The following is a 14086-nucleotide window of genomic DNA, read 5'->3' as shown; positions in this document are numbered from 1 at the left end:
AGTAGAAAGATGTTTGAAAATATTTGGTGGATTAGTGAAAATCTACACAATGTGTTTCTGTGACAGAACACAACTGGGACTAGGATTATCCCAATTTTTCTTACAAGTTTTTAATAATCATAAAAATTAAGTTTATCAGGGTGTCCTAATCTCTCATCAAATACTAAAGAGGGCATTTGGACTCCAAAGAAATCTTCCTTACCTAAAAAATTGCTATTATTTAAAAATATGTGCAAAAATTGTTTTAAATAAAAAATAAAATTAAAATACATGCAGTATTATTTTGTATGGCAGAGAGTTTAGTCTCAGGTAACTAACAACCATAAATATGGTTATGTAATTATATAAAATATTTTTTTTACATTGAGTCAGAAGGTTTCTCTCTCTTTTTTCTTTTTTAGAAGGTATCTCATTAATGGAGAACTGGACTCCAAATAAGACATAATAAACATACACCACAGATTTTATACTTGCCTTTCTGTACCAACATAGTATTTGTTTTTTGTTTCATTTCCTTCCTTATTTATTTAACTCCCTGTACTCAATAGTGTGACACTTCCAGTCTGGAGTTATATAGAATGAGTCTATTTTTCTTAAAAAGTAATAGTTTCACCATATTCTTTTTAAATAACTAACGTGATTTCTGGATCAGCATTAATTATTCTCCAGAAGTTAATTGCTGTGAATGTATAATTAATGAACTAATATGAAGGTGAGGTATTGCTTAAGTAGTTGGCAAAATGTCCTTAAAATCAATAATCTGTTTCTCCAACTATTTGCACTTATTTCAAGGTGCTACTTTCTTATTAATGCCCTTAAATCTCAGATAAAGACCCAGGGAAAAGGCTCTGACTGGGTGCCTGACTGAGGCATGACAAAGTTAATTAGAAAAGAGGAAATATGATCCTGTTGGACTTGTGAGAACACAACCTTTTCAAAGTTTAAACTGGTGAGGGACTTTCAAACTTGTGAGGGAAACACAATATTGCATTCTTTGTCCTGCAGGTCATGGGTTAGTTGCACATAAGCGTGCGTACATAACTGACGTCACTTGGCTCAATGAACAATGCCAAGTTACCAAAGCATCCATGAGAACTTCATTTATGCAACTCAGTCAGTTATTTCCCTTTTGCATGTATTCCCTTGGCATTTCCCTCAATTTTAAAAAAGTAGAATGGTTTTAATTTTCATTCTTTGGAATTTCTCCAGTTTGAGTTGGTCAATATAATTAATTCCTTTCAAGTCTTTTGAGTCTCAGTTTCTTCATAATAAATAGCTTCCATGGATTCCACGGTTTCCAAGATCTGAAGAACCCTGTGTAACATACCATAATTTGTAGATGATAGAAGATACTGGCATTGAAGTTCACATGAATGACCTGAAGGCAAATTCGGGGTTTTTGCTTTTTGTTTTTTTGGTTTTTTTGCTTGCATAGCTTATTTAAATCCTCTAAATCTGTGTATCTTCATATGGAAAATAATGATGGTAATAGACTCAACCTCATAAGATTGTGGGAAAATTTTAAAAGACAGATAGGTTTGCAAATACTTTCATATTACCTAGCACATGGTGGGTGTTCAATAACTATTATTATCACTAGTCTTCCTTCATATTGAGGGGAATGCTCTTAATCAAGTACTACTGTCTGTGAGGGCATTGTATAAAGTATCTTTTTGCAAAAAGAAGCTACAGATACATAATCTGTATCATTATTTTTATTTTTTTAAAGATTATATTTATTTATTTGACAGAGAGTGAGAGAGGGAACACAAGCAGGGGGGAGTGGGAGAGGGAGAAACAGGCTTCCAGCTGAGCAGGGAGCCTGATGCGGGCTCAATCCCAGGACCCCGGGATCATGACCTGAGCCGAAGACAGATGCTTAATGACTGAGCCACCCAGGCACCCCTCATTATTTTTAGTTAAATTTTATTCAATTGTCATAAAATATCCTGTGTGCACAATTTTCTTTTTTTTTTTTTAAAGATTTTATTTATTTATTTGAGAGAGAGAGAATGAGAGACAGAGAGCATGAGAGGGAGGAGGGTCAGAGGGAGAAGCAGACTCCCTGCTGAGCAGGGAGCCCAATGCGGGACTCGATCCCGGGACTCCAGGATCATGACCTGAGCCTAAGGCAGTCGCTTAACCAACTGAGCCACTCAGGCGCCCCTGCACAATTTTCATAAGCATTTAACAACTCCATATTTTGATATCCACCTCTTTACTGGATTGTAAGATTACTAGAATGTCATAGGCATAGTGCGGCTGATTTTGAGTAAGTCCTTTTGATAAGTCTTTTTCCATCTTGCAAAAACTAAAATAATGAGTGCTGAATTAATGTTAAGTAGCTTTTCAGTGGCTGATGCAATGAGTCATTAAAACCAAGCAAGGTCTATATGGAAGAATAACTCTGTTCTAACTTTAACTATTAAAATTGTGTCAAAATTTTGAATAAAGAGAACACAGATATGTGAACTAAATTTACAAATAACATAGAACTGGATATAAATTCTAGACAATAATAGTTTCGACTTAGAATGGATCTTATCAGGCCATAAAAATTGGCAAAATTGAACAAGTGAAATATAACAGGAACGATCAAACACCAACAGCAGAATTCTAAGGTAAAAGAAATTTGAGGGAAGTGATTTCTCTATCAGTTACATGTATAAAGAATTCAGGTTTGGATGATGAGGCTGCTAAAAAAAAACAACACCACAATCTCAGGATTTATTTTAATTAAAGAACAGGATTAAAAAAATTGTGACAGAAGGTCCCACATTATTCCATGGTGGGATGAACATGCTTAAAGACCTGGACATAATTCTGGGTACCACAATTTAAATGGTACATTGACCTGAGGGAGAATGTTGGATAGATATCAACAGAATAACATAGTCCTGGAAATGGAATAGTTAAAAAAAAGCTATATATGTATGTATGTATATATGTGTATGTATATATAATCATGGAATAATCATGGAGAAGAAAGAAAACGGGTAGATGGGGGCCGATGAAGCTGCAGTGGCATCCCAGGTTAAGCTGCTCCAATCCTCTGTGATGCTGTACATGACACCATGGAGCAGAAGTTACTAAGAGACTTAATCTGTCTCTGTGGATGAACTTCAAATGCTGTACCTACAATAAGGGAAAAAAAAATCCCTGCTTCATTGCCTGTATCTGATTAGCTTAAGCCCTGGCTGGATAACTATTTAAGAAACCAGCTTTTTAAGAATTCCTCCAGGAGGGGCACCTGGGTGGCTCAGTCAGTTAAATGTCTGCCTCCTGGGATCTAACCCCTGCCCCCACCATGTTGGGCTCCCTGCTCAATGGGGAGGCTTCTTCTCCTCCCCCCTGCTCTTGTTCTCTCTCTCTTTCTCTTCCCCTTTCAAATACATAAATAGAATCTTAAAAAAAAAAACAAAAACAAAAAAGAATGCCTCCAGGATATTGTTGAAAACATTGTAACATACAATGTCTTTGCCCAATATGAAGCCCCATCAGAGAACTGACTTCATTATTATTGACAGAAAAACTTTCATCCTCCATCAGGAGAACTTTTCTTTATCGGACAATAAAATGTCTGTAACTAATCATATCCCCCTTTTCCCTTCTATTGCTTGCAAATGCAGAATTCACACACTCACTCATTTATTCTTTGTGGATTTATTATAAATATCCAGTACAGTTCAGAAACTGTTCTGGTCTGGGTACTGGGAATGCAGGAGTGAAAATGACAGGCAAGGGACATTCTCTTGCAACATCCATTTTTGTGGACCTGGAAAGCAGAAAGATGAAACAAACAAGAAGAGGAATACCTGCGCAAAATAATTTCAGTAAAGAGAATGTTATGAAGGAAATTAAATACGTTGACATGATTGAAAGAATCTGGCATTTCAGATGAGAATTGAGCCCTAATTCAGGGCGACTGTCAAAGCTCTGGACCAGAGTGTCTAAACAAAGCAAACAGCAAGAACAAAAGCCCCAAGGAAGTCAACAATCTAAACCATTGATAGAAAAGGGGAGGAGAGGAAAGAGGCCGCAGAAGTGGCTGGATTTAGTGTGCAATCGGGGGCAGAGAGATGGGCAGGAAAAGGCAGTGCCAGTTCTGTAGTGTGAAGGAGGAATTAGGGCTTTACTCCAAATGTGAGGAGAGATCATTTGAGAGTCTTAAACAGGGGACAGCATGATCTATCTCTTGTCCTTAAAATAATCAATCACTCTATAATGTTGTCAACTCTTTAGAAATCTCGGATATGTATATATAAGCATGTGCAGTCTTAGTTTCTCCATCTTGATCTTCTATTCTGATTTCTTTGCTCTCTAGTCTTGTCAGTTTAATATTTAAATCTCTCTCTCTCTCTATGTGTATATATATATATATATATATATATATATATACACACACACATATGTATATATATAAAACATATCACACATATTTACATATATGTATATTTATACACACACACACAAAACACATATCACGGCTGGCATCCTCATTTTCTTAGCTCAGAATGACTACCCAAAATGATGTGGCTTTCCACGTATTGTCACATATTGGGTATAGAAATATTAGGATCCTGTGATCCAAGTCCTACCTCCTTGGGTATACCATGCTACCAACCCCTGTGGGACTTTCCACCTTCCTTGTTTCTCCTTCATCTACCACTTCTCTCTTCTTCAACCACTTCTGAGGTACCCATTAATGCCTAGACAACCCCCCAATTTATATCCACACATCTCCACCTACCTTATTCCCTTACGTAATGCATCTTCTCCAACAGCTTCTTAAAGATACCCCCCTTTCTTCTCTCGCAGTAAATCAAATGGAATCCCTTCAATCCCAGAACCTGGTTTACTCAAATGTGAGGGAATAGAGAAATAAATAAAGATCAAATAAAAACTATTCCTTCAGGGGCACCTGGGTGGCTCAGTCAGTTAAGCGTCTGCCTTCAGCCCAGGTCATGATCTCCAGGTCCTGAGATCAAGCCCCGTATCAGGCTTCCTGCTCAGCAGGGAGCCTGCTTTTCTCCCTCTCTCTTTCTCCCTCTGCCCCTCCCCACTGCTCGTTCTCTCATTCTCTCTCTCTCTCTCTCAAATAAAATCTTAAGAAAAAAAAACTATTCCTTCAATAACATATTGTATATTTTACAAATCATTTCTGTCTGAAAGTATGGTTTTATTTTAAAAATCATACGAAAATTGTGGCAGCAAGTCACTAACAAATCACAATTGCCTTCTGAATTTCTTCCTATCAAATTTGTATTTATTATAAATGTCATTTACTTAAGAAAAAAATACAAAACATTATGTAAAAATACATAGTGGCAAATTAGTGAAGAAAGAATAAAAGGTACAGACTATTTTTTAGGACCAAGGAGCAAAAGGAATAAAACTACCCATAGGTAAGGTAATGAATGTAAAATCCCGATGTCTATGAGTTTTAGAGGAAATTAATCGTGAATTTGCAATTTCTGCCTTCAGTCTCTGATTATACGATTGCATAACCAATATCTGTGGTTCTTTGAATATTCCAGGGGCCTTCTGTAAATGGGTCAGCCATAGTATCCCATTACACATCAATTATTTTTAATAATGACTGGATGAGACGAAGAGTAATTTTCAAAATATTTAATAGCAGTGACAGAGCTTCACTGATCAATTGGACAGATATAAATAACAGAGTCCTGTAGTGCCTGGCTTTAATCCAGTACTTGTTAGATGGTGAGAAGGTATGCAGGGTCCTGAGAAAGGAGCTTAGTGGGAATGAGCTCTGGGAACTATCTGCCTATTGATAGAGAAATGTTTCAATGTTTTAGTAACTAGCAGCAACTGTACTGGTAGATAGCAGCTATTACGCCTGTAACCACATAAATATCATTCTGTGAGCTAGCGAAGCTGGGTCAGGTAAATTCAAGTGTTTCTTCTTTCTATACTGAAAGCAGAAAAATGAAATTAATTACCTATGTTACAGATGATATATGAAGGATATAATTTGAAATTCAGTGTAAGCAGCATTTTAACAGTTTTATATTAAATGCCACCTCTTCACAAAAACCTTCCTGATCTCCTCATTAAAAATGAAATAGGTTTCCCAACTCTCCCCTGTGATCTTCTTTCCCAACCCTCTGTTTCCTTCATACTGCATATCACAACTTGCAATGTTTTTAATTCATGCATCAGTTTGTTGAATTGTCAGGGTTTGGGACTTACTTTTTACTTGTTCTCTCTCTCTCTCTAGACTGTGTGTGTGTGTGTGTGTGTGTGCGCGCGCGTGTGTGTGTGCGTATTTGCACTGGTTCTTTTTCTAGAATACAAGCTTCTTGAGACCAAGGCCACTTTTGCACTGCACAAATCAGTAGTCCCTTTGCATTCACAGTGCCTAACATAGGTGATCAGTAATTTGTTGAAGAAAATAATAATCCTAGATCATTAACCAAAATTAATCACTCCATATTCTGTATTTCCATTTCTTTTGTCATTTACCTCCATTTTAGCAATTAATAATTTGTGCCTTTTTTTAATGATTTGAGCTCCTTTGGGAATAGAAGGCACACCTCATTTTCTTGTGTGCCATTCCATTACCCGGTGCCAAACCCATAGACAGAGTTACTAAATGTTAGCTGAAATGAGAACGGAAGACAGAGAAAGCTGCTTCTATTACTTTCCGACAACAAAGACATGATTATTTGGCCAGACATTGAGATACTTAACTACTCAGAGACTGGATCTCAGTCTCAAAACATTGGGCATATTCCAGGATCATATGAGTTACAGTGGAAAAGGAAGAAAAGAATGCAAACTATTTCTGCCTGAAAGCACAGTCTCACGGTAAAGTCATATGAAAAATCCAGCAATGAGTACTGACAAATCACAAACATTGCTGTCTGAGTTTCTCTAATTATATATTTTAAATACTTTGTATTAGGAGACAAAGAAAGAACACCATGACCTAAGTCTGATGTTTCTTCCAACTTCTAGAAAGCTGGGGAATTGATTAGGCTATGGAACTTACAGATAGCTTTAATCTTGCTCCGCCTCAGAGAACCAAAGATTTGGGACACATAGAAGGATAATGTTAGATATTTTAACAAGGTGACACAATGCAGCATCCACGGCAATGAAGGTGATGAATTGGTGAAAGTCCTACACTGAGGTGAATGCTGGCAGCGAAAGGGGCCCCGTGGTCTGTCTAGTGCTGTTATCACATGGGGGCTCAGGCCAAGTGGTGGCAGCTGGTTCTTTGCACTTCAGTTAAGGAGCAATGACTATATCAGTTTTATTCAGATCAAATTATCCACATTCTTTGTTTGAGAATAATCTAGAAGGATAATAAGCAATTCCTTCTTTACCTTTTGATCTGGAAAAAATTACATGGCTCTTCATGAAATAGCATCTACTCTGACTATGGAATCGTAGACACAGTATGTGCCTTGATGACTTTAAGTTAGGGATGATAGATTTAGCAAATAAAGTTAGAGGATTTCTGGGTAAATTTGCATATCAATAAACAACATTTTTTTTTTAGTAAAAAAGTATGCCCATGCAATATATTTACAATGAAAAAATTGTTGTTGATTCGAAATTCAAATTTATCTGGGAGTCCTGTGTTTTATATGGCAACTCTACCCTAAGTTCAAATTCCAATTTTTCTCCTGGACTACCTTTTGATAGTTATTTATAACCTCTCTGAGACTTACATATCTAGAAAATTAGAATGAACAAATCTTTCTTTCTTTTTTTTTTTAAAGATTTTATCCATTTATTTGACAGAGAGACACAGCGAGAGAAGGAACCCAAGCAGGGGGAGTAGGAGAAGCAGGCTTCCCGCAGAGCAGGGAGCCAGATGCCGGGCTCGATCCCAGGACCCTGGGATCATGACCTGAGCCGAACGCAGACGCCCAACGACTGAGCCACCCAGGTGCCCCTGAACAAACCTTTCTTGCATGGCTTTTGAGATAATTTCTTTTTAAGATTTTATTTATTTATTTGACAGAGAGACACAGCGAGAGAGGGAACACAAGCAGGGGGAGTGGGAGAGGGAGAAGCAGGCTTCCCACCAAGCAGGGAGCCCGATGTGGGACTCGATCTTGGGACCCTGGGACCATGACCCGAGCCTAAGGCAGACACTTAACGGACTAAGCCACTCAGGAGCCCAGCTTTCGAGATAATTTAACAAGACTTTGCTGTGTTATCAGCATGGATGCCAGATCAGAAGTAAACTCAAGCATACCTCTTAATGTGAAGGCATATTATTAGTCAAGATAAGGGTAAGCAGATATTGTGTAAACAATGTCCAACTCAGTCTCCTAACATGAAAAGAGTTTATTTCTCATGCCTGCAGTACCACTTTGGGTTCCAGGTATCCTCTGTAATCCAGACTGCCTGGATCTTGTAGCCCTGTCATTTATTTCAGTATGGAGCCTCCCTCATAAGTATCAGGCACAAGCAAGAAAGCTGTAAGAATTGTGCCAGTAATTGCACTACTGGGTATTTACCCCAAAGATACAAATGTAGGGATCCAAAGGGGTACGTGCACCCCGATGTTTATAGCAGCAATGTCCACAATAGCCAAACTGTGGAAAGAGCCAAGATGTCCATCGACAGATGAATGGATAAAGAAGATGTGGTGTATATATATATATATATATATATATATATATATATACAATGGAATATTATGCAGCCATCACAAAGAATGAAATCTTGCCATTTGCAACAACGTGGATGAAACTGGAGGGTATTATGCTAAGCGAAATAAGTCAAATAGAGAAAGACAGGTATCATATGACCTCACTGATATGAGGAATTCTTAATCTCAGGAAACAAACTGAGAGTTGCTGGAGTGGGGGGTGGGGTGACTGGGTGATAGACACAGGGGAGGGTATGTGCTATGGTGAGCGCTGTGAATTGTGCAAGACTGTTGAATCTCAGATCTGTACCTCTGAAACAAATAATGCAATATATGTTAAAAAAAAAAAAAAGAAGATAGCAGGAGGGGAAGAATGAAGGGGGGGACATCGGAGGGGGAGACGAACCATGAGAGACGATGGACTCTGAAAAACAAACTGAGGGTTCTAGAGGGGAGGGGGGTGGAAGGATGGGTTAGCCTGGTGATGGGTATTGAGGAGGGCATGTTCTGCAAGGAGCACTGGGTGTTATGCACAAACAATGAATCATGGAACACTACATCTAAAACTAATGATGTAATGTATGGTGATTAACATAACAATAAAAAATTTAAAAAAAAAAGAATTGTGCCAGTAATTAAACACTTCAGCCTGGAAGTGATACACTTCACTTTCATACACGATCCACAGACAAAACTCATCACATAGCCCTACTTAGCTACCAGGGGGCAGCTTAATATAAACCCCATGTCTGGGGGGGAAAGGGTACCAAGAGTGGGAGAAGGCTTCACCACAATATCCATCATGGTATTGCTAGGTAGAAGCCAGACAAAAGCAGTGGAAGGAATTCCCCGAGGCAGAGTCCCATGTCCTTCAAGGGGAGTGATAGAGACCTGAGCTGGAGGCAAGGACAATGATAAATAAACTACACGTTGAAAGCCTGGGGACTCAACATCCTGACTTTGTGGCTTCCAAGATCTTAGGCCAGAAAGATCAAGAGCCACAGGTGCAGAGCTTGCTCCTCTGCCCCAGGGTAACCCCTAGACTCTGGATAATGCATTTGCACTATGGGAACTGCCCTGCCTGATGGAAAGGGCTGCCAGGAGGAAGGGTCAGGTATAAAACTTGTAGGGTCAAAAACTCCCTCTCTCGGGCGCCTGGGTGGCTCAGTCGGTTAAGCGACTGCCTTTGGCTCAGGTCATGATCCCAGGGTCCTGGGATCGAGTCCCACATCGGGCTCCCTGCTCTGCGGGGAGCCTGCTTCTCCCTCTCCCACTCCCCCTGCTTGTGTTCCCTCTCTCGCTGTGTCTCTCTCTGTCAAATAAATAAATAAAATCTTTAAAAAAAACAAAAAAACAAAAAAACAAAAACAAAAAAAAACCAAAAACTCCCTCTCTCCCAAACTGCAAGAGGAGTGTCCCCAAATGACTGAAAGCAGCCTCCACTAGACACCACCCCACAGCTCCTCCCAGCCCAGAGAGACCCAATAATCTCCAATCCTGAAACAACCTAGGGCCAGTTCCACCTTGCAGAACCTGTGCCCTCTCCCACTTGGAGAGTGTGCCTTCCCTTTAATAAACTGCTTTGTGCTGCTACTTTCCTTCTGGCTGTCATTATTCACCTACGGATCCCCATTAAATCTTCTCCTAGGGAATCAGAGGACCAAGACCTCCATTTATATAACATAGATTAAGAAAGCTTAAGAAAAATCACAATATATAATCAGAGTTTTCTTCTTAATTTTTTATAAGTGAGTCTTCTGCGGGAGGTACTTAATGCCTTTCCTTTTGCTTTTCGTTTGGGTTGCTGAGTGTATGTTCTACTTTTATTTTGAAAGAATAGTTTTTATGTGGAAAATTTCCAGCTGAATAAAAAAATTTAATAGCTTTGGCCAATTTTAGGCTAAATTTCTTAATCTACTAGCCAGGTAAAAGGATTTAGTTTACCACATTATGTTTTAAAAATGATAATAAACTGCAGTGACAGAAGTACGTAATGTTTTAAGGACCTGACTTTTTTTTTAAAGGCAGGGATCAAAATAATAATCAGAGTATTTAATATATACCTCCATGAATAGAGAACATAAATTATTTTGGGACTGGATTACTATACTTCATCTATTCAAAGGAAAACTTCTCTTTGCTTCCATTTGATCTTTCCTACTGATTAGTATCTGGGCTTAATTTTCCTTCTCATCAAGTTCCTATTTTGTTCATTTAAACCTTTCATGCATGTTGGGGGAAAATCACTGAGCACTTCAGAAAGAATACAGAGCTCTATTTTTACTGACCTACTTGTAGTTCTGCATAAGAAAACAATCCAGTGGTAGAGCTTATTTCCAAATACAGGAAAACATTTAATAATGACCACTGACAGAAAGGAGACTCAAATAGCACCTGGAACATTGCACTGCGGTTAGACAAGGAGTTTGATATTAAAAGGTTATAGGACTATGACCTTTTATAGTTTTAAGAGCTCATAAATGAAAAACATGTCTTCTATCAACCAATATCTCAATCCCTTAGACCGCTTTTAATAATTCCCCTTGTGCTCCCTTCATCCCCATATCCTACCACAATTGTCCTGTTTATTTCAAGCTATATAATAATACAAACTATATAATAACACAACAGCTGTAATGTTATGGAAATATTGTTGAAAATGGGACTAGTAAAACACATTCAATCCCAGATTGCTTATTTACTGGTGTACAAACTTAAGCAAGTCATTTCAGTTTTATGAACTTCTATGGGTAAGGATATGTATCTTATAGAGTTGGTGTGAGGCTTAAATGTAAAATGGGTTACAAATGTGCCCCCAACGTTGTAAGTACTCTTTGAGTGTGAGTTCCTTTCCCTTACTGATGTCCACAGAAACGAAAGAGTAGATAATGAACGGTTAAGCAAGGCATGTTTTTACTACCAACAGCCCAAAGAGTTAAATTATGGAACAACAAAAGACAAATATAAAAATTGAAAAATGGCTATTAATAAACCCTTGAAGGATATAAAATATGAAATAAGCAGTGCTAATAGGTCATTTCCTAATAAAAACAAAAGACCTTTCCCTATAGAGTCTGTGTAAGCACTTTTCTTAGAATCCCACTTGGGAATTTTTACAAACTTTTTAAAAAGGTAAGAAGTCACTGCTGACGTTAACAAAACCTTTTTGTAAATCTCAAAAATTTCTAGATACTGGAAGCAATACATGTGAATAAACAGGTATGACATTTTTTTTTTTAAAGATTTTATTTATTCATTTATTTGAGAGAGTGAGAGAGCACATGAGAAGGGGGAAGGTCAGAGGGAGAAGCAGACCCCCCGCTGAGCAGGGAGCCCGATGCGGGACTCGATCCCGGGACTCCAGGATCATGACCTGAGCCGAAGGCAGTCGCTTAACCAACTGAGCCACCCAGGCGCCCAACAGGTATGACATTTACAATGAGTCGTGTACTACAATCTGCTTCACTTACTCAATGTGACCCATAAAATCAACAGATTTTTTTCTTCTACTTTTCTCTATGGTGTGCATTTCTGCCTGAAGACTGCTGTTCTCGGGGCGCCTGGGTGGCTCAGTAGGTTAAGCATCTGCCTTCAGCTCAGGTCATGATCCCAGGGTCCCAGGATCGAGTCCTGTGTCAGGTTCCCTGCTCAGTGGGGAGCCTGCTTCTCCCTCTTCCTCTGCCTGCCGCTTGCCCTGCTTGTGCTCTCTCTCTCTCTCTCTCTAATAAATAAAGTCTTTAAAAAAAAATAAGACTACTGTTCCCTACGTATGTCCACCCTCACACCGAACATTCCAGGAAAATAATCAAGTGCAGAAAATTCTTTTACATTAGATATAACAATTGTAACTCTGCTGTGACCCTAATTTGCAAGGGCAAGGTGGTTGAGCACTCCCAAATAAAAGCTTTAACTGATAAAACTCACTGAGTTTTAGACAGAACTCATTTTAACCATCTGCTTAATTTAAATATAAGGGATGTTTCTCAACCATACAGAGTCCATGGGGTGGTAGCAATTGGGAATGCCTTCTCCAGGGTAGAACATGAACTTCGGGACACCTTTCTGACTTGGTCCTGGTCCTCCAAGGTCACCTTACAGAACTCTGTGCACCCTTCCCTGCCACCCTCTACCTGGCCCCCAGCACTTCAGAGCTGCCAACTTCTTCTTTCCCTCCCCTTGTGGTGTAACTTCTGAGGTCCAGCCTCCGCTGTGGATTATCAGAGGGAGAATGGAGGGAAAAAGAGGGTGAATTTTGGTTCTGGGGAAGAAGTAGAAAGGGTATGGGAATACTCCACCATTGTCTCACATCTTGAAGGTTATCTAAAAGTTAAAGGGATATCTTTAATGTGAGTATTCACCAAATGTTAGTTGTCTCTTCAAACATTTTTTTAAACTTCTTATAATAAAAAACAAAACAAAACAAAAAAAGCAAATGGGTCTTCTTCTCTAAATATGATTCACATTACCAAAATCCCCTCAGACAAATTTCAGGGTAAGGAAGTTATGTGTCTACACATGTGTGTGTGTGTGTGTGTGTGTGTGTGTAAAGGGAAAAAGGGAGGAGTGATAACCCTTCAAAACATATCAAAACTACTTATAAGAAACAATATCAGTAATCACATATGCAACACAAATCCCTTGTTGTTGACAATGCTTTTAATTTATCTCTCTGAATCCCCTAATTTTAACTTTTTAATGTTTCATTTTCCCATTCTATAAATAGGAAAATTATAATGTTAATTCAATGAAAAGAATTATTTGAAATGCAGATAAGCTAGTTTGATCTTCCTCAATTCATGACTGCATATGGATTTCATCCTATTTTCTCAGTAAATTTGACACTGATTAGGATAAAACCTTTCCACGGCCTCACTTGTGCATCTGCATATTTCAGTTTAAATTTAATTTTTAAGGGAATGACTTTTTTAAAAAGCTTTAACCTCTTACAGGATTTCAAAGACTTTTTTTTTCAAAGGAAGTAAACAACCTGTCCCTAAAGGCAGTGAACTTCTCCCTCCAAATTCCTCCCATTACCTGCTCTGGAATATATTATTTCCACTTTATCAGTAAGTTCTCATGAACTGCTCTCTCTCTGAAAGTTTCTCTGACACTTTCCAAAGCTAGTCATTTTTTCTGGCCTCAGAATTATCTCATGTCCTTTAGCAGTAGGGGCAGTTCCTATAAAAGCCCTGTTAAGAAAAAAAAAAAAAAAATTACAAATTGTCCTTCCAAGTAGGCAGTAAGAAGCAGGAGTTGAATTCAAAACTCAGGGCATCTCCTTTGGTTAGCAGTATTTAATTTCTGGTAACACTCATTTTATTGCATTTTAGTGAAGATACTTCTAAAAATCAATGTAGCAGTCTGGTCAATGTTCCGAAGAGAACAGCCACAACCTTTCGTACATCTTTTAATGCTTGTCACTGCATTATCTGTGAAGGGGGACCAGAAGTATTG

The sequence above is a fragment of the Phoca vitulina genome, unplaced genomic scaffold (assembly GCF_004348235.1).
Source record: "Phoca vitulina isolate PV1807 unplaced genomic scaffold, GSC_HSeal_1.0 scaffold67, whole genome shotgun sequence".
In the NCBI taxonomy this organism is placed as follows: domain Eukaryota; kingdom Metazoa; phylum Chordata; class Mammalia; order Carnivora; family Phocidae; genus Phoca; species Phoca vitulina.
The sequence above is the reverse complement of the archived record's forward strand: the minus strand, read 5'-3'. Positions refer to the sequence as shown.